Genomic DNA, 26283 nt, shown 5'->3' with positions numbered 1-26283 from the left:
CTCTGGTGGCAACTCAGCCAATTCAGCTCAGTGTAAGCCATAGATTTTAACCTTATACTCTACTAGATGCGCAACTGCGTCGCGTAAAGTGAAGCCTATGGCGGCCATTTGTCAAAGAGGCAAAATACTGTAGAATCGTATTACGGTAATGGTGAAAGTAAGGGTAAAATATTATTTATTTGTTCTAAGGAAATCAGGTGCACATTTTATTGTTAGCTTGCCAATCCTGACATACAACAAAAGTACATATAACTTAAAATATACTACAAATGTTACGTTATTGAGGAAAAATAATTAAAATAGTTTTCCAATTCTTACATAAATCAGAAGTCATTAAAATTAAAAAAATACCTAAGCAGTAAATACGTGCCAGGACGCACCAAATAATCACTTTCAGTGAAAGGGTCGCTACACAACTTACTGGCTTTTGTTGGTGTAAATTTTTTTCTTTTCATTACTCTAACCCACTGTTCCAAGAGCTTTTCATTTTTCAGGGGAAATCTAAAGACAAAATCACATAATAAAATGACAAACCGATTTAGCAATCGGCCGCAAATTACCCAAAAAACTGGATGTTTCCTCCTGGTTTAAACCGATTTGTACACCCAAATGCGGAACACGATGCCGGCATATTTCGCTTTTAATAAACCAACACTTTTTGGAACTATACTTTAATTCACGTAATCATACACATTCACCCCTAATACATATGAAACAGTTCGCAACGTACATACATATACAGGATATTTTTGAAATAAATGGAAACTTTTTTTAAGGTAATTGGTCATGATATAGAGAATTTATGCATCAAATATAGAAAAGTAGGTAAAATTGTTGCTTGTTAACATGACAATACATTCATTAGCCCATCATTTTTTGACGTTTTTGCAATTTTTTGGAAGAACAAAATGAATTTTTCTAATTCTGAAATGACTGACATGGTTCTGATGTATGGACTAGCCTTAAGAAACTCCTTGGAAGCTCGACGTTTATACCAAGAAGCATTTCCCGAACGAAGATTGCCAAATCATAAAACATTTGCTAACGTTGTTCAGCGTCTACGAGAAAATGGGAAATTTCAACCTCGTTTTAGTGATCGTGGTCGTGAAAGGACAGAACGGACACTTGATGCCGAAGAAGAAATTTTGAATGTCGTTGAAAACGATCCAGGTATAAGCATTAGACGATTGTCTTACCGAGTGGGAGTTTCATCTATTGTGGTGTGGAGAACTCTACATGAACAAGGCAACAATCATTGATTAGACGTGCGGAAGCGTGTATACGAAATGGTGGTGGACATTTTGAAAACTTGCTCTAGTCACGGCCAACTGTATTAATACATATGGCCATCCCAATTCGTATAAAAAGTTGATTCTTTGACGTTTCCAAAATCGTTAATCAGGCAACGACATCTATTGAGTACAGTTATGAAGTTGGTTGGCAAATAATTGTCAAAATGACGTTTTAAAATATCACGTTTTTCTGAAAGTGCAGATAATCGCACAAGAACATTAATGATATTACTCCTACTATTTAGTGTTGAATTAAGATAGATATATTTTTACAAAACGAAAATTATTTAACAAAAAGGAAGGTACATATTCATAATTTTAAAACTTTTCTGCTGGTAGGTTTGTTACAGATCGTTATGTTCTTCAACCAGTCTGTTTGTTCCAAACAAATATTATCAATAACTGGTTTCACTGTTGCTCGAATAATTATATCACAAACTCTTGATTCATGTTCCAAGCAACAAAATTTTCTTTGTCTTGTTTTATATCATGATCCAAAATCCAGAATTTTGCAGTACTGACAAAGTCTACATTGGAAACATTAGATGATTTGGAACATTTAAGAATTCTGCAGCGGAGGATCTGACGCATTGCATATTCTGCAGCTCTGGCATCCGTTGCATCATTGGACCCTCCTTTTAATCTGCAATTCATATATTTTTTTCAAAAATTTAGATGTAATAGTATCTTGTAGTGACAGCAGGCCCGGTGGTATTAGAAAGTTTTTTAAAAAGCACAACATTTAGATTCAAGTTATCTGTAACGAGTCGCAAAACTATGAATTGCAGAAAGGGCTACCTGTAAAACCATCAGTTCTGCTAGCACCGGTTTTCGTGGTTTCACTCAAGAGACTGCACATGCTTTAAAATTTATTGCCAGAAGTACATATTTGTGTGTTAAGTTTTTGTTAGAACAAGCAGGCTTTTACTATGTTCTTACGCGTTCCTTTAGCTCCGATGCGGTGGAAGCAACGTTCTCACACGTGAGATTAAAAGGAGGCTCCAATGATGCAACGGATGCCAGAGCTGCAGAATATGCAATGCGGAATTGTTAAATGTTCCAAATGTTCCAAATCATCTAATGTTTCCAATACAGACTTTGTCAGTACTGCAAAATTCTCGGTTTTGGACCATGATACAAAACAAGACAAAGAAAATTTTGATGTACCTTTGGAATTAAGAACAAAGATTCAAAACCTGAGTAAATTAATTGAATCCTGTGCAAACATTTCATCGGCATCTGTGGCCTTTTTGGCTGGCTTCACTTTAAAGAAATTAGACGACAAATTTCATTGCGATCGCTGCCTTGCACCGCTGTTGTTCAAAGAGGTTCCTGGTCCGCTATTAAGACTCATCCTGTTACAGGATCGAGGTGGATTAACCTATCCCAATGCATATTCCGTAGGCATTGTGCAGGAAGTGGCTGACGTAACTCAAAAAAATGTTGCCGTTTTTAAAGTCTAAAAAGACATGGCAACAAATATGTAATCTGCTCCATCCTTCTTTGGACCAAAATCCATTATTTTGTTGCTTGGAACATAAATCAAGAGTATATGATATAATTATTCGAGCAACAGTGAAACCAGTTATTGATAATATTTGTTTGGAACCAAAAGACTGGTCGAAGAAAATAACGAGCTGTAACAAACCTACCAGCAGAAAAGTTTTAAGATTATGAATATCTACCTTCCTTTTTGTTAAATAATTTTCATTTTGTAAAAATATATCCATCTTATTTCAAAACTAAATAGTAGGAGTAATATCATTAATGTTCTTGTGCCATTATCTACACTTTCAAAAAAACATGATATTTTAAAACGTCATTTTGACAATTATTTGCCAACCAAGTTCATAACTGTACTCAACAGATGTAGTTGCCTGATTAACGATTTTGGAAACGTCAAAGAATCAACTTTTTATACGAATTGGGATGGCCATATATATTAATACAGTTGGCCGTGCTCTAGTTGCATACGTTACGTTTTGTTTCATTTTATGGTTGATTAAATTATGATTTTGAAGTTTTAATTGTCAGTTCATTAATTATTGTCATTGTTTATTTGTTGCTAGCAATAAATTAATAGCAACAGTAGTTACACCTCGGCAGTTTTCAGTTACTAGGTTTCACATTTTTTCGTGAAACCATTATTTATCAGTGGAGGAATGAATGTTTGGATAGGGGTTAAATTTTCCTTTCAAAATTTTACTAAAACAACAAACGTTCATTTGACTTCTTAGGTTCCCTACATTCACCAGATTTTTTGTTTCCATGTATTTCAATAACACCCTGTATTTAGCACTATTTTCCTAATATATTACCAAGCGATCATACATTGACAGCAATGTTTTGCCTTTCTGACAAATGGCGGCCACTCGACCTTGAAGCTTCACTTCTCTCTGCAGCGCAGGGTTAGGTAGTCGGGTATCATGCTGCGGCCACTTGGTTTACGTCATCAAAACAGTCCTCTAATTTTCCGGCCATTCACTAGAGGCGCCAGTGTCGAATTTTTAAAAATGGCGCTTATAACCACGTGTTTCTCAACCAATCACCAGTACTAGCTTATTACTACCACGTGCCGAATTCTCCATGCTCATTTCCTGAGCTCACTTTTATTTGAAATCTCGAGTTCTGAGGTTGTGTTCACGTGAGTGTTCTGTGGTGTTCATTGTGTTTATTTATTTATTTATTTATCTACAAATTTGCGATAAATAATTTTATCATTCCGTGTGGGAATTAGGTGAGTTGTGATTATTTATTTGAAAAGTAATTTAAAAGTGTATTTGTTTCCAGTTTTACTACGTATTATTCAGTGGCGGCTCGTCAGGGGAGGCAGGGGAGGCAGTGCCTCCCCTGGAAAAATTGACTATTAGTTTTTGTTTTAATATCTCTCAACTTCAAATATATTTTAAAGATATAGCAAATAACTTTTATAGAACACTGTGATTTATTAAAACGCGTCTTGGTAACATATTTTGAAGTACGCGCTTTCGACAGGAATAAGCGCTGATCATCACCGTGTAGGCCAACTTCAGACGGAGGCATGCCTCAGATAGACGGATATCTTCAGTATGATTAGTCAGTGGTGCTAATATGTTTTTGAGAAAGACAATAGTCAGCAGTGCTTTATCAAAGCGCCAGCGGAGGCACCAACGCCTACCGTCCTTAAGCCAATCGGATCGAATTTTTTAATCTCATAGTGAAACTGCACAATGCTGAACAGGGATGCTGAATGTATTTAGCGTGCATTTAGTTGTGCATTAATTAGACGCGAGAAAAGGTGTTCACTGCATGTGCACTGCCAAGGTTATGTATTAAAACTTTTAAGTTAACTTGAAAACATTAGGACCATGAAAATGTCAGTTTTGCAATGCTGATAGGAACTAAGAATCTCTAATTCTCTAACGATATTGTAGAATTTCTTATAAAGTTTAAATATTTAAGCACGGTTTTCTTACGACGAACAGTTGTATGTCAAAGATTTAGGAACCTCTCATCCCAGATTTGAACAGAATTTTATTAATTAATTGATTAATATATTTAAATCAGCCCTAGATCATATGAATTAAAATTTATGCTAATAAAGCAAATTCTGTAGTCTTTACACATTCTCGTTGGTTTGTGTGAAGCAATTAAATGTTTTTTATTCGAAAAGGGTGGAAATATGTTACTGACTCAGAGTTATTTGTATTGTTTTCATAAAAACGGATAAAGAATCTGTCTTTTTACAAAAATAATTGCGAACATGTTAATTAATACCTGCTGATTTTGAAACGAAAATGTTGCCTCCCCTAACGGAAAGACCACGAGCCGCTACTGGTATTATTATGTATAATAAAAGCCGTAAGTGTTGTGTACCTGGATGCAGATTTGAAGGTATTGAACGTTTTCGTTTGCCAAATCCTCGCAAGGAGGAAGCAATGTTACGAACATGGATCAGCATTATCGGCGGCGATCTTTTGCAAATGTCGTTGGAAGATATTTACAACAAGAAAAGAATTTGTAAGTGTCATTTTACTGACAATTATTTTAATCCAGGGTGCAAGGGTCTTTTACGAACAGCTGTACCAACTTTGTATGTCCCAAGTAAGTATTACTACATTTAAAAAAACATTCTTAACTATTCCGTTATTGTAGTGTGCATGAAAGACACCGAAAAACGTACTTTTGATGATGCCTTTGTGGAAGAATCATCATTTTCCGTGTGTACTCCTTCAGCAAAGAAAATTGGTAAGATACTATAGATGTCAATGAAATAGTTAATGTTAACTTTACAACATTAATAACAACAATTTATCACTGATCACCATAATAGTAACTCCTACTTAATAATTACTGCTTTATTCCAGCTACCGATGTTACAGTGGACATTGTAGATCCTAATTTGGAAAATGCTGCTGTAGATATGTCCCCTGCCCCCACAACTCCCACAAAAAGTAAGTGAATGAAATAACTTTATTCTTCTGTATTATGATTTTTATTTTCATTAGATCAAGAATTGCAAGGCTTGTTGAAAAGTGTCGGTGTTAATAAAGCTATTCATTTGACACCAAAAGCATCAACTTTGTACCAGGCAGCTACATCGTTGAAGAGAAAAGTACAATATTTGCACAAAAAATGCAGGGGTTTCAAAAGCAGGCTAGCAGCAGCTACAAAGCTTTCAGAAAGTGAAGCTTTTCAAAGAGTTGCTAGCAATATGTCGGTAGCTGCAAAATTATTTACCAACCTGCAGATGAGAGAAACTCACAAAAAATCCCCTCCCTTATCTATGTCGGGTATCTAGGTAACTTAATTTAACATCTATGGTGTAAGCTCGTGCGTCGCCCGACTATTTTCAACCCTTTTCGACCGAACTTATTTCGAAGGATCGCGCCGGAAAATTGAAAATAATTTTGCATGATTTTAATAAACCGTTCTCATAAGAAGAACAAATTAGCAGAAAAATTAAGTAAATAGATGTTATAAACCGCATAAAGGAGATTTTAGAAAAATCTAGTAAGGTTGATGTAAATAAAATTTATTTTGAGCAATTTTTAGTATAAAATTAGGCATTTCAACGTTTTATTTAAACAACAGCATTTATTTATCAAACGAGTTCCGTTATTACACACTTATTATGATAATTCCTTATTACACACTTATTATGATAATTCCAGAAAAACATTAAGTTAGAGAATTCACGCAATTTATTCAACTAGAGTGCACACAGAGTTTAAGTACTTCTTACTTACCAAGTTTTGTCTATAAGATACTAAAATTTTTTCCTCATCTTTCTCACTTTCGCACTTTTAAACTATGGAACAACTTTTCTTTCAATTACATCCAGTAGCACAGAAAGCTCATGAAATAAACACCAGAAATTTTCAATAACTTCAAATTTAATTTAAATTATAAGACATATACCATAAGAACACCATCATGTATAATCACTCCACCGACAGTTTAGTTCGGAATAGGCGACGATCGCAGTGTGAGTCAGTAGTACCACCATGTATGAAGAGACGTGATTCGTGTCGGCTGTGCAGTTGATCCCTCAAATAATTGGATTTTAATTGAAATTTATATTCACTTGTGTGTAGTTTTTGAAGTTAAGTTGTTTATCTATCAGCTGATATAAAATTCTTATCACCGCTGTAAAAACTAAGCGGTAAGTTTGCTCTTTTTCATCCACAACTAATTGTGATTAATTTGACTCTTTTTTCCTATTGTCTCATTCAGTATAAATTATAACTAACACCTTTCCGTTGCCCGTGATCTTGTTTGTATACATTTTGACAAGTCGCTGTAAAGGGCACTACCAGCGTGAAGCGTGTGTCCCTGTTTTTCCTCATTCCTGAATATTCACTAAAAATGAGCACTTCCTGTACTTGCTGCGGCAGAAATGCTGACTCTTGTAAGATTGTTAATTGCTGTGTCTGCGGAAAATCTTACAAAATTGAATGCGTTAATTTAACAAACGCAGAGGCACGCAAAATTCATCAAAAGTCGGGTCTATCATGGTCCTGTAAGAACTGTGCCAAGATTGGGAGTGATATCAACAGCTCGAAGGCAGTTATTGTTGCAATGCAAGAAGAAATTAAAGTATTAAAATTATCTGTATCTACTGTGCCTCCTTCTACTGCAGCTTCTGCATCGCTGTTTCAGACAGAAAAAGTCATACAAGAGGTGTCAGAAAGGAATAAGCGTAAATGCAACATCATTATTTATGGGCGCTCTGAATTAATCAATAAAAATAAAACTGAACAATCTGAGGCTGATACTGTGTTTGTAAAAGATGTTCTAACAGCTTTAAACATTGGTGACCTGGGGTATCTTAAGCCAATCAGACTTGGGAAATATGATCCAACTAAGCAAGACCGGCGTCGTCCAATCAAGATTACCCTTTCGTCAGAAGAAGATGTGGTGTCCGTACTTCGTGCATCTAAGTCCCTGAAAACGACTGATCCTTGGAAAAATATTTTCATATCTAGAGACCGTACTAAGATGCAAAATGAACTATACAAAAGCGTTAGAAATGAATTGCATGAGCGTTTGTCAAATGGGGAGCAAAATCTTATAATAAAATACAAAGATGGAATTTTAAACATAGTTCACTCGGAAAACTAAAGGCGCCCGGCAGATTACCATTTGCTCTAAACATATATATTACCAAAATGTGCGTGGCTTACGGTCAAAGATTCAATCTTTTTATACAAGTGTGTCGGATCGTTTTTATGATATTGTAATTATTGCAGAAACTTGGCTGATTTCATCACTGTACAATTCAGAATTATTTCCTTCCTATTGTAATGTGCTTCGTTGTGACAGAAATCTTAATACCACTGGACGTAAAACTGGTGGTGGTGTCTTAATAGCCCTGGCTGATCATATAACTTACAATTCCGTTGATGTGTCCTTAGTAAGAGAGCTTGTACCCCTTATAGATATAATTATGTGTTGCTGTAGGGTTCATTCGTTTCGCTTTTTTATGATTGGTGTATACATACTACCGGATGTGTCTAGTATCGATCTAGAGGTGTTTCTTGAAACACTGGGCGCTTTGATCTTGGATAAACCAGTTATAATTATTGGAGATTTTAACTTGTCTCAATACAGTACCAACTATGTAGTACGTAATGTGTTCTGCAGTAAATTAAACAGTTTTCTTGATTTTTCTCAAACAGTAAATCTTTCTCAGTATAACAATATCTTAAACTTCAACAATCGTTTACTTGACTTAGTTCTCTCCAATACTGATTTCAAAATCAGTGTTAATCTTGACCAACAATCATTTGTTCCACCTGATCCCCATCATCCTGCTCTGCATATTGAAACAGAATTCTTGATTTCTTCCAAACTCCCACGGTTTCCATGTGATAATAATCGACGTTATAATTTTCGGAAAGCCAATTACAATAAGTTATACAATGACCTTCTACATACTAATTGGTCCTTCCGTACAAATTTTGAAGATGCCAATGCTGCACTTGATCACTTTTATACCAAGTTGTATAGTATACTCGAGTCGTCTGTACCTAAATTTCTACCTAGCAAATCATCCTATCCTACGTGGTACAATAGACAGATCATTTCGGTTTTGAAACTCAAAAATTTCTATTGGAAAAAATGGAAAAAAACATCTAATATGACTTTCTATAATGAATTTAAAAGGCTTAGATCCACTTCCAAACAAATAATAAAGACAGCATATCGTGAGTATTTAAACCAAATTGAAGAATCTATGAAGAATAATCCTAAAGACTTCTGGAAATATGTTCACTTACAAAAAGGTACGACGCGTATACCTGGAAGATTAGTTTATGAAGATAAACAATTTGAAGATCCACAAGAAATTGTCAACGCTTTTGCGGAAAGATTTTCTGATGTCTTTCGGCCAAAAACCATTATTGGAATATCTGATGTTATATCAAATAAGCTCTCGTTTGCTATACCGTCGGTGACTGAAGAGCAACTAATTGATATTATATCAACTTTCTCAAACAAAATGACCGCTGGTGACGACCAAATACCAAGTTTTTTAGTACGTGACGCCAGATATACTCTTACGAAGCCTCTATCAATTGTAATTAACTTAGTAATAATGTCATCCACATTTCCTGATAAATGGAAAAGAGCGCGAATCACACCTGTATTCAAAAAAGGAGATTCCACTAATCTAAAAAACTACAGACCGATTGCAATACTATCAAACTTTGCTAAACTTTCTGAAATAGTGTTGTATAAAACTATCTTTGTTAATATCCAAAGTCATGTATCTGCATTCCAACATGGATTCTGACCTGGTCGATCAACAGTTACTAATTTGTGTACTTTGACACAATTTCTCTCTGAAGAATTAGATAACAACGGACAAGTGGATGTTATCTATACAGATTTTTCAAGTGCTTTTGACTCCATAAATCCATAAATCACACCATCTTACTACATAAACTAAGTTCTTTTGGATTTGCTCCTAGCTTCTTGAAACTCTTGGAGTCCTACTTAAGTGGTAGGTCCAACTACGTGACGTATAACGGTTACCATTCTTTCAATTTTGTAAGTACATCCGGTGCTCCTCAAGGCTCCAATCTTGGCCCTCTTCTGTTCGTTCTTTTCATTGATGATTTGCTTCTTTCACTTAACTGTAAAGTTTTGGCATATGCTGACGATTTGAAGTTATAGTGTCCCATTTCAAACAGTGATGATGTTAAAACCTTCCAAAGGAACCTTGATACATTAGTAGATTGGGGCAACAAGTCCGAGTTGTTATTAAATGCAGATAAGTGTTATGTAATGACATTCAGTAGGAAAGTAAATGTGGTAAAATCAGACTATACCATCAACGGTCGGATTCTTTGCAAGAAGAATGAGGTAAAGGATCTTGGTGTTCTTTTTGATTCGCGCCTTTCATTTGTGGAGCACATCAGTAACATATCCACCTCAGCATCTAAAATGCTTGGATTTATATTTCGGGTATCAAAAACTTTTCAAGATCCTCTTCTGTTAAAAAGTCTATATTTTGTGTATGTGGTAAGCAAGATGGAATATGCCTCTGTTGTCTGGTATCCTTACTATGTGATACATAATCTTGCTGTTGAAAAGGTACAGCGTCGCTTCTTGAAGTATCTTTCGTATAAGATTGATGGATTTTATCCTCAAAGAAATATAGACTACAATTACCTCCTTCAGAAACATGGATTTGTTAGTTTAAAGAATCGACGTGAAGAGCATAGTGCTCGTTTCATATCCAGATTGATAAGTGGCAAGATAGATTGTCCTGAATTGTTGGAAAGAGTCAATTTTCATGTACCACGTGTTGCGTCTCGCTACATGGCCACGTTTCATCGACCAATTTCTAGAACGAATTTGCTAAGAAAGGCACCGTTAGTTCATATGTGTAGTAATGCTGATAAACTGTATGATGATATTTTTTTTCTCCCAAGTAAACTGTAAAGTGTTCGTTTATTTAGTTTATAATAAGAATAGCTTCTAATTGTGGGTATGATAATAATTTAGTTTCGGAACGAATATGATCTTATTTACATTTTTATTTTACGTTGTTTATTTTATTTTATTTTGCTACTAGTTAAGTTAATATTGTCCAGTAATTGGATTGTATCTGTTGGGCAATAAACATTATCATTATTATTATTATTATTATTAATATTATTACCATCAGGAACTGACCAGATAATATCCCAACTCGCGAAAAATTCGGCGGTGATGGAACAAAGTTCGCTTCGTAGGTAGGCAGAAGTCTCCGTTGTATCCCAACTACGGGCCTTCTGCTGGTTGCGCGGCGCGATGTCGAAAGTCCGTTCCAAATCGAACCCGCAATTTCTAACGAATTTCTGTGAATTTGATTGACAAGCTCGCAAAGCGTTTAGGCGTCGAGTAAAAGTTCTCCTCCGTCCGATGATAACGTCGGAAGTCGGTAGAAACTCCTCGCTGTTCACCTAGAATTAAAAGAATGATCGAATAAAAATGATCATTTAGTGGAAGATAACTTACCACCTTTAAGGTGGAAATTAGGCCGAGTCGTCGATGTTCACCCAGGTCAAGACGGTATTGTGCGAGTGAAAACCGCGACGCCAGAGGTGGTGCGAGCCGCACTTCAGACGGCGGCCGCCTTACAAGGTTGAAGGGCCGCACACGTGCAGCTGCCTTACAAAGACACCGCCAACACGTGGAGGCCGCACCGACAAAATATAAAAAATGTCCTAAACAGTAGTGTGCCAATTTTCCTTTTCCTAGTGAACAGGATTAGTTTCGTCTTTTCTCCATTAACGGAGAGGGTATGCCTGTTGCACCATTCCTCGACTATTTTTACTGCAGCTTGCATTACCTCACATAATGTATTGTATCTGCGTTTTTTCCTGTTAGCAGAATGACTAGATCGTCCGCGTATCCAATTGTGTGGTAGCCAAGATCATTGAGGCATCGTATCAGGCTGTCAACGACAGTATCCCACAGTACAGGAGAGAGAACTCCTCCCTGAGGACATCCCCTGTCTACAACAGGCTCGATCTCAGTGCCACCTACATTAATCATTACTTCCCTATTCCTCAGCATGCCGGCCACCCACCTACTTGGGGTGGGGTCCACGTCGTGCTCTCGTAGGGCTAGTTCGATGCTTTTGAAGGTCGTTTTATCAAACGCTCCTTCAATATCCAAAAACATTCCTAAGGTGAAGAGTTTGTTCTCCATCGCCCACTCTATACGGTTTACAACTGTGGGTAGGGCCGTATCGGTGGATCTTCCTTGGATGTAGGCATGTTGGTTCGAATGTAGAGGTTGCTTGCTCAAAGCAGTCTCCCGAATCTCTTTTTCGCTTAGTCTTTCTAGCGTTTTCAGCTAATTGGTCTGTAGAATATAGCCAAGGTGTAATCTTGTCGTCCTGGCTTAGGTATAAAGATAACCTTTACTTTTCGCCATGCATTCGGTATGTAGCTGAAAGCCAGACACGCCCGAAGCATTGGCAACAAAATAGGGCGTAGTCTGCTCATTTCCCTCTGCAGGAGGGCGGGATAAATACCGTCAACTCCTGGAGATTTGTATGGGGAAAAGCTGTCCACTGCCCACTCCAGTCTTGCCTCCGTGACTACCTTTGCCGCCAGCGCCCAGTCCTTCGGGGAAGGTTGAGTACCGGCTACATCCCCTTTGGAATGGGAGGTAGTCCTTGTGCTGTCTGGAAACATGGTCTGCAGCAAATGTTCTGCGGACTCTTCTAAGGTGGCTGTAAAGGTGCCATCTTCTTTCTTTAGGAAACCTAGTTGATGTGTGTGGTCCTTCGAGAGAACTCTCTTCAGCCTTGCGGCCGAAGCAGTCGACGTTAAAGCGGTTTTCTCAAGTTCCCAAATTTAGAAACAGTGAGACAAGAGGGTTCTCTCGCTTTATCGAACCCCTAATTGGTGCGAAGATGCACCCGAATTGCGCCCTTGTGGTTAGATGGCACCAGATGTCACACAAACAGTGATTTGCATGTTATACCATAACTAATTGCTCGCACTCTCGTTGAATATGAAAACGTTACATACGTGATTAAAGGAATAATTAAAATTGTTTACTGGAATTTTATTAAGTAGTAAAGAAAATACTCTCGCTTTTTTGTTTCGATTATTTTTGCAAAATGATCTTATCGTTATGACTGTCAATACCGGTAATGTACTAACTTTATGCACGCGAACGCTACAACCCTGCAAGTACTTTTCCGAAATGCACCAATACAAAACTCGCACAGAGCGCAGTTCTTAATCACGATCCCCCAACTCAAGAAGTCGTACCAGATGTTTAATAAAACACGATAGCTTCCCTGCCTAGTGCATCTTTCACAGACCCAGATGTTAATAACATACCATAGTTTACCTTAATTTCGCAACATCAGAATGAATGATAAGAAAGAACTAGACACAATAAGCATTTATTTAAATAACGCTTATGCATATATTTAATTAATAATAAAACCCAACGAATTCATTCTGTTTGGTTAGGGATATTCACCCTGACTCGGAACAGCTGGGACCGGAAAAAAATCATTTTCGAAATTTAAATAAAGTAAAACAAATTTAAACAAATAGATAAATCATTGCTAGCTTTGTCATGTACGTTTTGACGAAATCATTAAAGAATTTTCATTTAAATTTTATAAAACCTACTTTAAATAATTACAGGCAATTTTTAGCTTTTTGACTCTAAAATAACAAAAGAAAAATCAATATAGTTGGATTCATGTATCTTTTTACACACGTGACCAAAAGCTAACGTCCGAACCGTCCGAACTAATAACTGTTACTTTGTAGTAATTAGTCAAAAAGATGACAATGTTCATAACGTCAACATGACACAAATGTGTAAGCTCAGGCAGGTCTTTTGGTTTCGGTGCTTTCCGATTGGGTCGTGATTTTGCCGGACTGGGAAGGACGCCGAGTCATTCTTTTCGTGTTTAATCTTCGAAACCGTTCGACGAGTAACGCCTAGAGCATCTGCAACTCGCTAAAAATTTGAGCGAAATTATTAACCATGAATCTTCAAGTGGTTTTTACTTACTTACTCGTTCTGTACCATTTAATGAGATTAAAGGACCACCGTTTTCCTTCTCAAGAGCAAAATACTCTATAAAGTTGGACACGATGTCCTGGGCACGGGAACTCAAACGTTTGCCCGTCATGTTGTAGACCAAACACGAACAAGAAATAAGATAACAAAACATAAAAAATAGGACAACGAAACAAGAATCCTAACAACCAACGAACTTTACGAAGAACTGAATAGAAAACTTGAATAGAACAACGAAAAACTGCGATTAACCACTCTGAGTAAAACCAAAAATGACAGTGACGTTTGATGAAAAATCGATTAATTATTATCAGTCACTAGATTGACTACATCAGTGCCTGTCGCACTATGTGGACGCATTTATTACGTATTTTATCTTTTTCTAATTCAATGAACTTTGTGGAAGACAATAACTGACGTAGAGCGTAATTTGGCCTAATTTCGGTAGACATACTATTTGTCTGGCTCTTTGTTTTTGTAATCCTTAAAACAAAGATTCTTATGGTAGGTGCTGTCTGAGCTTGTATGATACTTCGGTCACGTGTGTCAAAAGATACATGAATCCAACTATATCTAAACCAATCAATCATTTTTTTTTGTATGAACCATGCCCTACTAATTTTTTTTTTCTGAACGTCTAATTCATATTTGATAAAAATAGAACTTCTGTCTAAACTTTGATAAACAACACATTAATTAACTAAAGAAAAATTTTGTTAGATTTTCTGAAATTAGACTTTAAAGATGTCCATAAGTAATTTTGTCTTGTTGAATTTAAGGAAAGAATTTTATAAACCACACTTAAAATAATAAACGAATTCTCTTTGGATTTTTTTTAGTAGATTTTAAGTAAAAAAAAAGAGACCTTTTGTTTTGTTGATCTTCCAGCATAAAAATAAAGTGATAATAATATATGTAAATTTTAATTTTTGGAATAATGTAAAGAAAATCAATCAGTACTTGTAAATAAACCAGATTTAAAGAACAGAACGTGATTAAACATTGAGTGGGTCGATAAGGCAATACAGTAAATTTTGTTTTAATAGAGAAGAAATTACAAACTAAGTAAATAACGAATAAAACAAACATTTAGAAAACTTTCTTTTCGCGCACTGGTTGGACCGAATAAAAACAAGTGTGAATTCTAGATCATAAAAGCCTAAAACAGCAAGATGAAATAAATAAGGAGATAATTTACATCCATTACTAAAAGAAATAAAAATATCTGTATAAGATTGAAAGCAAATTAAGGATGAACTGTCGATATTTTTAACAACTCGTGCTGTACTTCTTCGGAGTACCCCGTCAATAAATCGTTGTAGCATTACCAGATGTTCGGACAAAATAAATCCGATAATTTTAAGCTCTGAAGTCATAAAGCTAGAAAACATACAATAAACAACTACTAAATATGTCAAGAATTACATTTTTTTTTTATGAAAAATCACGACCCAAAACAGCTTCAAATTCACGGAAACTCACACTTTGAGGAAATAAAACTCTTGATCCGCCCCTCTTTCCAAAAGTAGCTGTAAGCCCCAGTAATTTCATGTGTATCAATAGCGTAACTCAAGTTAAACATACAATGAAAATAAAAGAAAAATATGAACTTGCAAAGGACACAATTATCATTTCAAACATGTGAAAATGATCGGAAAAACTCGAAAAACTAACAAAAATTGTACATAAATGAATAAACAAAAGATTGCATTTATTAAATTAATACATTAAGAAATAACCGACCATTGTTGACGACTGGAGCGTTGACGACTGGAGCTTTTTCCAGCCGTATTTTGTGTTCATAGAACTAAGAATGAAAGTCTTGTGTTGCTACACTTGGTTTATTGTTTCGCTTGCGGTGGTTACATCGCTACTGGTCTTAAAATTAAAAATTAACACAAAGTATAAAAATAAGTGGGGGTTAGGCCGACTTCTCCTGTGATCGCCGCCAATTCTTCAAAAGGAGCGAGCCGCCCCAAAGGGAGCCGCCCCAAAGGGAGCCGCTCCAAAGAGAGCCGCTCCAAAGGGAGCCGCTCCAAAGAGATCCGACTACACGCTCCGCCAGGAAGTCGGCATCTTTGGAGCGTTGAGTTGCGGCAAAGGCGGCAAATTGCAACTACTACTTAACAATTAACACATAAGAAATATCGAAAATGACGAGATCAATATTGTCTATGACAAGGAGAACGATAATAATGAAGAACTTGAATATGAAGAATACAATTTACTACATGAATGGCAATATCACAAGAAATAATTTAATAATACAGCATTTTCAATAATGTATTTATTATTTTTTTTACAACATAATGAAATTATTAAACAGTTCCTCTTTCATATAGTCTTAAATTTCTGGCCTTCTTTCAAACATTGAATTTCCAATCTACAAATCTCTGGAACACACAGTGACGTTTACTTACCAGGCAGTACATTGTAATTTGAGTGCCCTATGTTATATTCTTGGTGTACTAAAAAACACAGAGGTTATGGTTTATTGTGTAACAGTAAATACTGTTACACATTTATAAATATAAAGATTAAACATCTCAATTCTCATAATTGATTGGTCATGACTAAACAAGATGTTCACTTTGTCTTAAACAAAGTGTTGATGTAAGCAGAATAATTGCTAATAGTTGTACGATAAATTATAGCAAAGTACACATTTTTAAAAAGAGTGTTCGGGCGATTAATTAATTACACATACCTCTCTGAACTGCTGAACACTTTTTTGTGGTCCTCCCACAGAATTTAGTTTTGCTACCAACCCTTCCCATATCTTTTCTAAAAGATCTGGCTTGTCCGCTACGAACTTTTGGGCCCTAAAATCTACATTACCTTCTAACTCCTCCACATACAACTCATGTTGCTGTTGGGTAATACGCTGGGCCCTTTTACGTTTTTCCATTGCTCCCGTGAACGTATTGCAAACTGAATTTCGTGTTAGTGTGATTATTTTGATGTTTTTCTTTTATAATTATTGTTTACTTACATGTTATAAGTTCACAAATTTGTCCAAACTTCAATCAGTAGCAAAACAAATGTCACATGTCACAACAGAGAACAACGTAATCTAGACGCTACACAAATTTAAATACTACCGATTCTAAAAACATTAGATTCATCGTTCCGCTAACGATTTCAAAGCTTTACGATTACGATAGTGTTTATAAAATTGGAAATTTGTACAATCTCGCTAAACTGATTTTACGATTGTTTCTAACGATTATCGTTTGGGAACGAGATTGTTCCGGAGCGATAAATTACAAAATAGACCCCTAAATCAGGTGCTCATAGATCGAAAAGCAATGGGAATATGACGTTTATATCACTTTCATTTGTCCTGTTTTTTTTTTTTTAAACCAATTGTACGTGTGTAAGAACAACCCTAATGTATTTTGTTACATCTGCGGTCAATATGCTATAAAATGTCAACGTCTGCATATATCGCATATTATTAAATTGATATATCACCAATATCTCGGTTTCGAAGTAAGGGATCAGGATAAACAATGGGAGACTATTGTTGGTTCTTGCAAAGGGAGTGTTCATCGAAGTGTTACAGTCGTCAAGCAAAAAGAACACGATTTTAAGCATCTAAAATTAATTAAAACTATTTATTCAAATCCTCATAAATAAAATTTGCTAACTATTTCATAAAAATTATAATTATTGGGCAAGGTATTATTTTTTTGAAAAGTGTTAAAATCGTGTTTTTTCGTATTTTGGACTCCAATAAAAATTAAACTAGACGTGCACAAATGGCAAAAATCATTTTTATAGAAGTTTTAGGATACAAGGAAGTCATTTATGCCCAAAAGACAAAAAGCGTATGATTGCGATTTTTTTTTTTTTGTAGACCTGTGTAATCGACACTGTTTAAAGCACGAACGAGCGTAGCGAGTGAGTGCCTTTAAAAGTGGAGATTATTAATCGCCCATTAACAAACGAGTTTATTACAACATTTTTTCGTTGACCACAAACTTGCCCATTCTTGTGTGTTTTAATTGTGAACAGTTAACATAGTTCCACAAACTTGCCCATTCTTGTGTGTTTTAATTTTGAACAGTTAACATAGTTATCATTGGAAAAAAAAATTGGTCTAAAGAGTTTAGACAGTACTTCCCTCGCTGTCGGAAACTTGACGACTGCATGCCTATTGTGTTTTTTTTTCTGATTACATTTTTGTAGTGGGAATTTAAAAAAAAATTGCGATGACGTCATCAACATTTTTGCAAGGACACGTATATCAGTTGGGATAGATGTAGTGTAATACTAAGAATAAAATTATTATATTCTCAAATTTTCGGGAAAATGAATTGGGTCGTTTGAATATTGATTTGTAATAATCAATAAAATAACGAAACAATTTACTCACGTATACCTACGTATCAGAGGCAACTGAAAATCGTGTATGTATAAACATTGTTAATTTAAGATGACAGGCGTAACAGCATACGTGAGAGCCAAACACAGAAACTGTAAACAAAACGACCGTCGGTTTTATTGCTTCGACTTCCGCTTATTATATAAAACATTGGGTTTTATTTTAATTCTTGACGGTGAAATTCACAATTGGTTGATTATAAACATGTCTATTTCACATTCGCGGAATCAAGTGAACGCATAAAACAAATGCAGGTCTGTAATGTTAAAGTCGATGTAAATAAGCGTGCTACCCTTATGTTTCAACCGAGTTTTTCCTTTAACAAATTTTGTGTCTACCAAATTGGGTTGGTTGGGGTGTAATACTAATAATAAGTGTTGCCTTTAATTTAATCAATAAAATAAATTGACTTCATTAATTTTTTTGAACCACCTCTTAAGAAAATCTAAAAAATATGAATGGAATGATAAATCACAAGTACAAACTCATCATATTTTTTGCATTTTAGATAGGATTTATTCAGCAAAATTTAAGGGTGACGTCATCAATTTTTTTAGGAGGGATGAACAAATACATTTTGAACAAAAGTTTACCATGCTTATAATAACTTTAAAATATTCCCAAGATTTCAAAGCATTCGGTTTTGTAATTCCTGATTAAATCGATAAAATAAATTCACGCCTTCATTAGTTTTTTTGAGTCACCCTGCATATGCAAATCCAAAAATATGAATGGAATGATAAATCACAAGTACAGACTCATCATATTTTGTACATTTTAGATACGATTTATTCGGAAAACTTTTGAGCTGACGTCATCAGTTTTTTGTAGAAGATAACCAAATATATTTTGACTAAAAATTTATTATGCTCTTTATAACCTTAAAACATCTGCAAGATTTCAAAGCATTCGGTTTTGTAGTTCCTGATTAAATCAATAAAATAAATTTACGCATTCATTAATTTTTTTGAGTCACTCTGTATATGCAAATCCAAAAAATATGAATGGAGTGATAAATGACAAGTACAGGCTCATCATATTTTGTACATTTTAGATATGATTTATTCGGCAAACTTTCGAGCTGACGTCATCAAGTTTTTGGAGGGGATAAGCAAATATATTTTGACTAAACATTTATTATGCTCTTTATGACCTTAAAACATCTGCAAGATTTCAGAGCATTCGGTTTTGTGGTTCCTGATTAAATCAATAAAATATATTTACGCATTCATTAATTTTTTTGAGTCACCCTGTATATGCAAATCCAAAAAATATTAATGGAGTGATAGTTCACAAGTACAGACTCATCATATTTTGTACATTTTAGATATGATTTATTCCACAAACTTTTGAGCTGACGTCATCAAGTTTTTGGAGGGGATAAGCAAATATTTTTTGACTAAAGATTTATGATGCTCTTTATAGCCTTAAAACATCTGCAACATTTCAAAGCATTCTGGTTAGCAGATTAAAAATTAAATTTCAAAATGTTGTTTTATAATTTCGATTTTTTTTCCAAAAATCTGGACGTTTCGGGTGAAAAGTCGATTCAGAGTTGTAAACTACATGTGTAGGACTATGTTATTTTATACAATTGAAAACCCATTTACCTTGTACAATTTTGAAGTGACGTCATCGCTTTAGTGGTGGGGATGATTCGACAAATTTTGGTTAGCGTTTTACCATCTACATGATATTCTTAATATAAGTACAAAATTTCACAACAATCGGTCGAGTACTTTCGGAGATTATCTGTCTAATAAAAATCCGTGACAACAGACGGACAGACGGACAGACGGACAGACGGACGGACAGACGGACAGACGGACAGACGGACAGACAGACGGAAATGGGAGACCTATTTCTTCGTCTTCTAGGGGTCATGAAAGATCGAGAAAACGTAAAAGTAGAGAGTCGGCCGACGGACTCGATTACAATACTTCCTTTGCTTACGCTCGGGAAGTAAAAATGACAAGCCAATCACAAACGTTGACATTCATTGTGTAAAAAGCGTTTGCCATTGCGGTTGTAAATTGTAAATTGAGAAATGGAACTAGAAAATAGTGATCTTCCGGCTGCAGTAATAGCAAGTGCGAACGATGCGTGTGGAAGTTTATTACCGGCTAAAAGTAAAGATCTCTACGAAAGAACATACTCTGAATTCTGCGATTGGTGTACCAAGCAACACGTAAACGATTACATTGAGCCCGTCTTGCTGGCGTATTTTGCCGAGATCGTACAAAAAGGATTAATTGCGAGCCTCTGGCCAAAATTTTCAATGTTGAAGTCTACTCTACGTCTAAAAAAAAATATTGACATTGGCAATTACCATAAATTGATAATGTACATTAAAAGACAAAGTGAAGGACATGTTCCAAAAAAATCAAAAATATTGGAGAAAGGGCAAGTACAACAATTTATTATTGAAGCTCCAAATGATGTATTTTTAATGGCCAAGGTAAATTAAGACCAAGAACTTGAATTTGTACAAGCTAACAACTTTTATAGGTAGCACTCATTTTCGGCATCGCTGGAGCTTTAAGAAAGCATGAACTTCTAGAATTGCAAACCAACAATGTTGAAGATTTGAAATCAAAATTTTTAGTTACTATCCCTGGCTCCAGAACAAAACCAAAAGAAAAAAGAGTTTTTACCATTGTAGATGATGACCAAAGTATATTTTTAAAATTAATCAGACGGTATATAACACTGAGACCCAACCATACAAAACATACACGATTCTTTGTACACTACAGACACAATAAATGCGCTACAAACCCTGTTGGTATCAACACATTTTCCAAAATTCCATGTACAGTTGCACAATTTTTAAAATTAGATCAGCCAAAACTCTATACGGGACATTGTTTCCGTAGATCATCAGCCACAATCTTATCTGACTCAGGGGCTGATTTTGCGGCAATAAAGAGGCACGGTGGGTGGAAATCAACAAGGGTTGCAGAGTCATACTTAGAAGACTCAGTTCAAAATAAAGTTAATATTGCCAAGCAATTGTTTTGTAACGAGACAGCAACTTCTGCCACCACCCCCGAGACCTCTACACAATTGTTTTGCTCAGCCACTGCTAATTTTTCTTCTAATTCGCCAGCAGAAACAGAAATAAATAACTCGATCAACTCGATAAATAACATAACCTCAAACACCTCCGAAAACGTTCAAATCAACATAAATCCTGACGTCAGCAACACAAAGAATTTATCTGTTCCTTTCGTAACCTTTAAGGGTGCCCAGTAGCAGACCGAAAAATGAGCTAAATAGATTTTTATTTTACGGGCGTAATTTCAACTTTGAAAAAAAGATCGACATTTCAATTGATAGATTATGTCTAAATCTCTGGGGAAGACACAATATTTTTTAAAATAAGTGATTGTTTAGTGTTTAATTAATCGTTCATTCTTCGAAGGAATTTGCATTTTTAGACGAGGAGAGAGCATTTTTCGCTTCAACTTTTATATCAGTGCAAAGACAACATTGAGCTCTATGGGGAAGACCCGGTCATGTTTGTTTAAAATTTATATTTATCAAAATATTTGCGTTTTAAAAAAATACGGAATAATGAAATTAAATTGAAACTAGGCAACTCTATTTACAAAGCATTCGTTTCCATAAATGGTTGAGTTTGACACAGCAGGGAGCCTTGCCGACCGACCCGTGTTCAGGTAATCCGTCCAGGTACTTAGGTCATAAAACTCATAAATACTTTTAGCTTACGAACATTGTTGAAACTCTTTTACAAGTCGACTTCTTTCATTGCTAACATAATTTGAATTAAAAGTATGCAAATTTTTATAATTTTATACATTCTACTAAAACATTTTCTTACAAAAAATTATTCCAGTATTTTTTACTAATCTGTCATTCTATATATAAATCAATACACAAAACTGACAAGATTTAGATTCTCATCACTTCACTAACCACTTATTTACCTGAACAATCATATTTATTTAAATTTAATTTTTTGATACTCTTTTCCGCACCACCTATGAGGTAGAGTATTATAGGCACGTTTTTTACGTGATATCTCCAGTAAACCTATTCCAATATTACTATTTATTCCTGTGTGTGTTTATACTAGAAGGGGAAAAGATTTAGGTATATGAACTACACATGACGCGAATGCAAATAAAAAATTTTAATTGTACAATCTTTTCTTTCCAATTTGTCTAATGGGTTGATTTGTTTAATAACGAGAATCTACTCTCTCCGGAAGTAAGGCATAAAATAAAATTTTTCTCTCTATCTATTTCGCTCTTTCATATTATTTTCCCAAAATTTATCATCTCGTTGAATTAAGCATTATTTAAATTGGACATTTTATATATTTCTAAGATAGCGTTTTTGTTTATTAAGCCCTCTGGCGATGCCGCTAAAAATGTACAAACCGCATTGTCTTATTGTCAGTTTGGTCTTACTGCAAAATGCTTCAGTTGCCCTTGTTTCATTTTCTATGCAAAGATTTTGGGCGAATACATGCTGAACTAGATTTGCAGGGATGTAAAATGTTTTTCGCAGTACAGTAGGATTAGCCGTGTTACTTGTTCTCTCATTTTGTAAATTTTACCAAAATAACGTTCGGTTAGTCTAAAGGACTTTTCTGCGCACCATTCTGGATTATTGCGTTCGTCAATTGTGTTTTGTTCGATTAAAAAGACATCAAGGTTTGAAACTTGCCTCGTTATTAGATACATCATCGCCCGAGAACTTGTATGATCCACAGACCGGAGCGCGCTCAGGCCAATGTCGAGTCTATAAGCCTCCAGAAATTCTGCGGGAAATAGTTATTATTTAGATGCTTTTGTTTACACACGTCTCACATGTTTCACTCGACTTTGACACTCAACTATTTTTTTGTTTAACTAAGAATTAATACTTTCACTGCGTTTGATTCTAACGACCTAAATTAGCAATACTAGTGGAACAGTAATCAAGCAATAGATTTTTTTGGGAAAGTACAGTTAATTTTTATGTTTTAGCAGCAATGTGTTCTATTTTCTATTAATTTTTAGGTACATATTTTTAGTCACAATTTTGGTAGTTATTTTTTACTTTTATTTTTAGCAATAATAAATAGTCCAAACATGAAAAAATAAAAAAAAATTAAAATCGGAAAATCTAAAATTTAGAAATCGAGAAATTGAACAATCGTATAATTGAAAAATCGAAACATCGAAAAACTGGAAAATCGAAAAATTTAAAAAAAAAAGGAAAATCAGAAATAAAGTCGCGATCTTTTCTATAGAACCACTCCCTAGTGTAAATTTTCAAAATTTGTTTGGTGTAAGTGACCTTGACGGGTTTCGGGGGGAAAACATATGTGTCAAAAATTTGACAGGTTTGATGGCCCCTTTGTCAATGTAGATATTTTACTTTAATAAATATATGAACAGAACATACAATCTGCACGGGACACAGGGCGGCATAGCTGAGGGCAACCGAAACATTCGTGTTGTGCTAGTTTCGATTGCGATATCAACTACTGCTACCAACCGCGTTCGGCGTAAAGTACTAGATGACAGGGCTACCAACTTGACTTTTTATCGAGTGGTTCCGTAGAAATGACCGCTACTGTATAATGAATTCCGAAAATTGAAAAACTGAAATATGCATAGAAGAACTGAAAACTGGAGAAATCGAAAAATCTAGAATTTTAAAAATTGAAAAATTAAAATATCGAAAAGTTGAAAAATTGCGAAATCGTATCAGTGAAACATCGGACAATTGAGAAATCGAAAAATAAAAAAATGGAGAAATCCAAAAATTTGAAGAATGGGAAAATGAAAATGTCAAAAATTAAAATACTGGAAAATTGAAACATCAAAAGTTGAAAAATCGAAAAACCGAAAAGTCGAAAAATCTCAATAATGTATTTATAAACCACAAGTTCAGGATTATGCTACTAAAAAATTGATAACATCATCTCAAAATTTTGCTGAATAAATTCTACTAAAAATGTGCAAAATATGATGAGCTTTTACTTGTAATTTATCATTGCATTCATATTTTTTTAGATTTGCTTATATACCTAGGTGGCTCAAAAAAATTAATAAATGAGTCAATTTATTCTATTGATTAAATCAGTCTCGACTCACTCCATTTTCCCAGAAATTTTTGGAATACTGTTATTTTTAGTCTAATCCACCTTGATTTACGTGTCCTTGCAAAATGTTGATGATTTCATCACAAAATTGTGTACCTAAAGTAAAAATTTAACTCGAAAATGCTGGATATGTTTCATTGTATTTTACGTGCGAGGGAAGTTCTGTCGAAACAACTTTCCACCAATTTTTCTTGCTGTTATATTTGAACATAAACAGTTTATTTTATGTATTTTTAAAACATTATAAAGAAAATAAAAAGTTGTGTTAGACTGAACCTTGTGGGTTTCTCAATCTATTTTCCGTAGCATTTTAAACTTTCAACTCAATTTCTTTCAAAATAGATAGAAATGGATTTCGATGGGTTATTTCCTTGTACCCTTCATTTCAAAATAAATAAGCTTATCTGGTGTTGTTTACCGGTTTGCATTTTATGACGGACTCCCTACAGTGACCATAATCTCTCCTCTCTTGGGTCGCTACCTGCCGTGCAACCGTACTTTGGGTTGCATAGTTACAAAAAATAATTCTTCTCACTGAAACCGATTTTGCGGGCGACGACTGGGGACCCTTAACAATTGTAGTTTTAATAGTTTTGTGATGAATATCCAAAAATAATTCTAATTATGTTATAACAATATTTCATTAATTGTAAAAGTTTCTTGTAAAATGGATACAATTAAAAGAAAAATAAATGAGTAGGTATATCTGGTTGTCTAACATCATGACAGATCACAACGTTTTAAAACCGTGAAAATGACGAACTAAAAAAGAGTGCGTTAATGAAAAAGGGATCGTTAATGACGTCCATTAACGCATCCTTTTTTCGGAAAAAAAAATTCATTAATATTCACATTAATAAGTGGTCGACGAAAAAAATTTTTAACAACTTGGAAATAATAAAATACAAAAAGTTTATAACATTCAAAATTTCAATTTCAGTCTTGACTTAATCAATAAATGATTTTTAAACCTACACAGAAAAAAGTTTACTTGTAAATTTACTGTGAAAATCACAGGTAATTTGTAACCCGAGATAATAAGGGTAATATTCCAACGAAATGTATTTTTAAGTTTGAATGTGATATTTACTTTTTGAATGTAAATCGAAATTACAAAAGAACATGTAAAATTACAAGTAAAATGTAATTTTGACGATTGTAAATTTACAATAAAATATGTAAATTTCCGTGAATGGGTATGTAAATTTCCGTGAATTGGTATGTAAATTTCCGTGAATTGATATGTAAATTTACACAAATTATTGTTATTTTTAGTACTAGTTTTAATCAAAGAAACCATGTCGGACAAAGTGAACCTTTTATTTTATGGTGAAAAACATAATAAACATGTAATAAAATCATAAACACAAAACAAAGTCATTGATGTTGTATATACTTTACATTAATTTAATTTGTTCATAAGGCCAATTACTTTGCGTTTTGTTGGTGTTATTCTTTTTAATTTGGATCCTTGATCTGGATGTATTTTCAAAAAAAATCTTTGCATCATTTCCAAAACTGCTGATACTTCGTCTGGATATTTTAAATTCATTATAAAATATAATCCAAACGCCCAAGATACTGCATCCTTTAAAGTGACAACACTTGGAATCACTACTTGTCGTTCTAAAACTACGTGATAAATTGTTTGTGGATCGCTCTCTAGAAAAATACAAAAATACATTAAAATGTTATAGGTACAAAGACGTTTTAAATACTTGCCTATTTCAATTGCACATGGCGCAGCCACCTTGATAATTTCATTTAAATTATTCATATCATCACCCTGTGATAAAAATTGCATTAACATAACAATTAATTATGACATGGGCAAATTATAGTAGGAAGTAATTATCCGCCTGGAAAGTATACTTTTGTAACTGGAGGAAAATAGTAAACCAGAATAGTAAAGTACTTACCTTTAACAACAAAATACACTATTTTGTACAAAA

General features: G+C 34.5%; 1 protein-coding gene and 1 long non-coding RNA gene across 2 annotated transcripts in view; one reads left to right on the top strand and one right to left on the bottom strand.

Moving 5' to 3' along the window:
- Positions 1 to 26283, top strand: part of LOC135123848 (uncharacterized) — a 167430-nt gene that overhangs the window by 51274 nt on the left and 89873 nt on the right. The window lies entirely within an intron of this gene.
- On the bottom strand, positions 350 to 3700 carry LOC135123693 (uncharacterized). Its single transcript, XR_010279689.1, has 3 exons — positions 3630 to 3700; positions 561 to 669; positions 350 to 501 (listed from the first exon to the last, which is right to left on the bottom strand). It is a non-coding gene; the product is annotated as an uncharacterized LOC135123693 (long non-coding RNA).

Source organism: Zophobas morio, unplaced genomic scaffold (assembly GCF_036711695.1).
Source record: "Zophobas morio isolate AGI-343-1 ecotype UQ-CSIRO unplaced genomic scaffold, CSIRO_AGI_Zmor_V1 ptg000006l, whole genome shotgun sequence".
Lineage (NCBI taxonomy): Eukaryota > Metazoa > Arthropoda > Insecta > Coleoptera > Tenebrionidae > Zophobas > Zophobas morio.
This window is presented reverse-complemented; position numbering and strand designations above follow the sequence as displayed.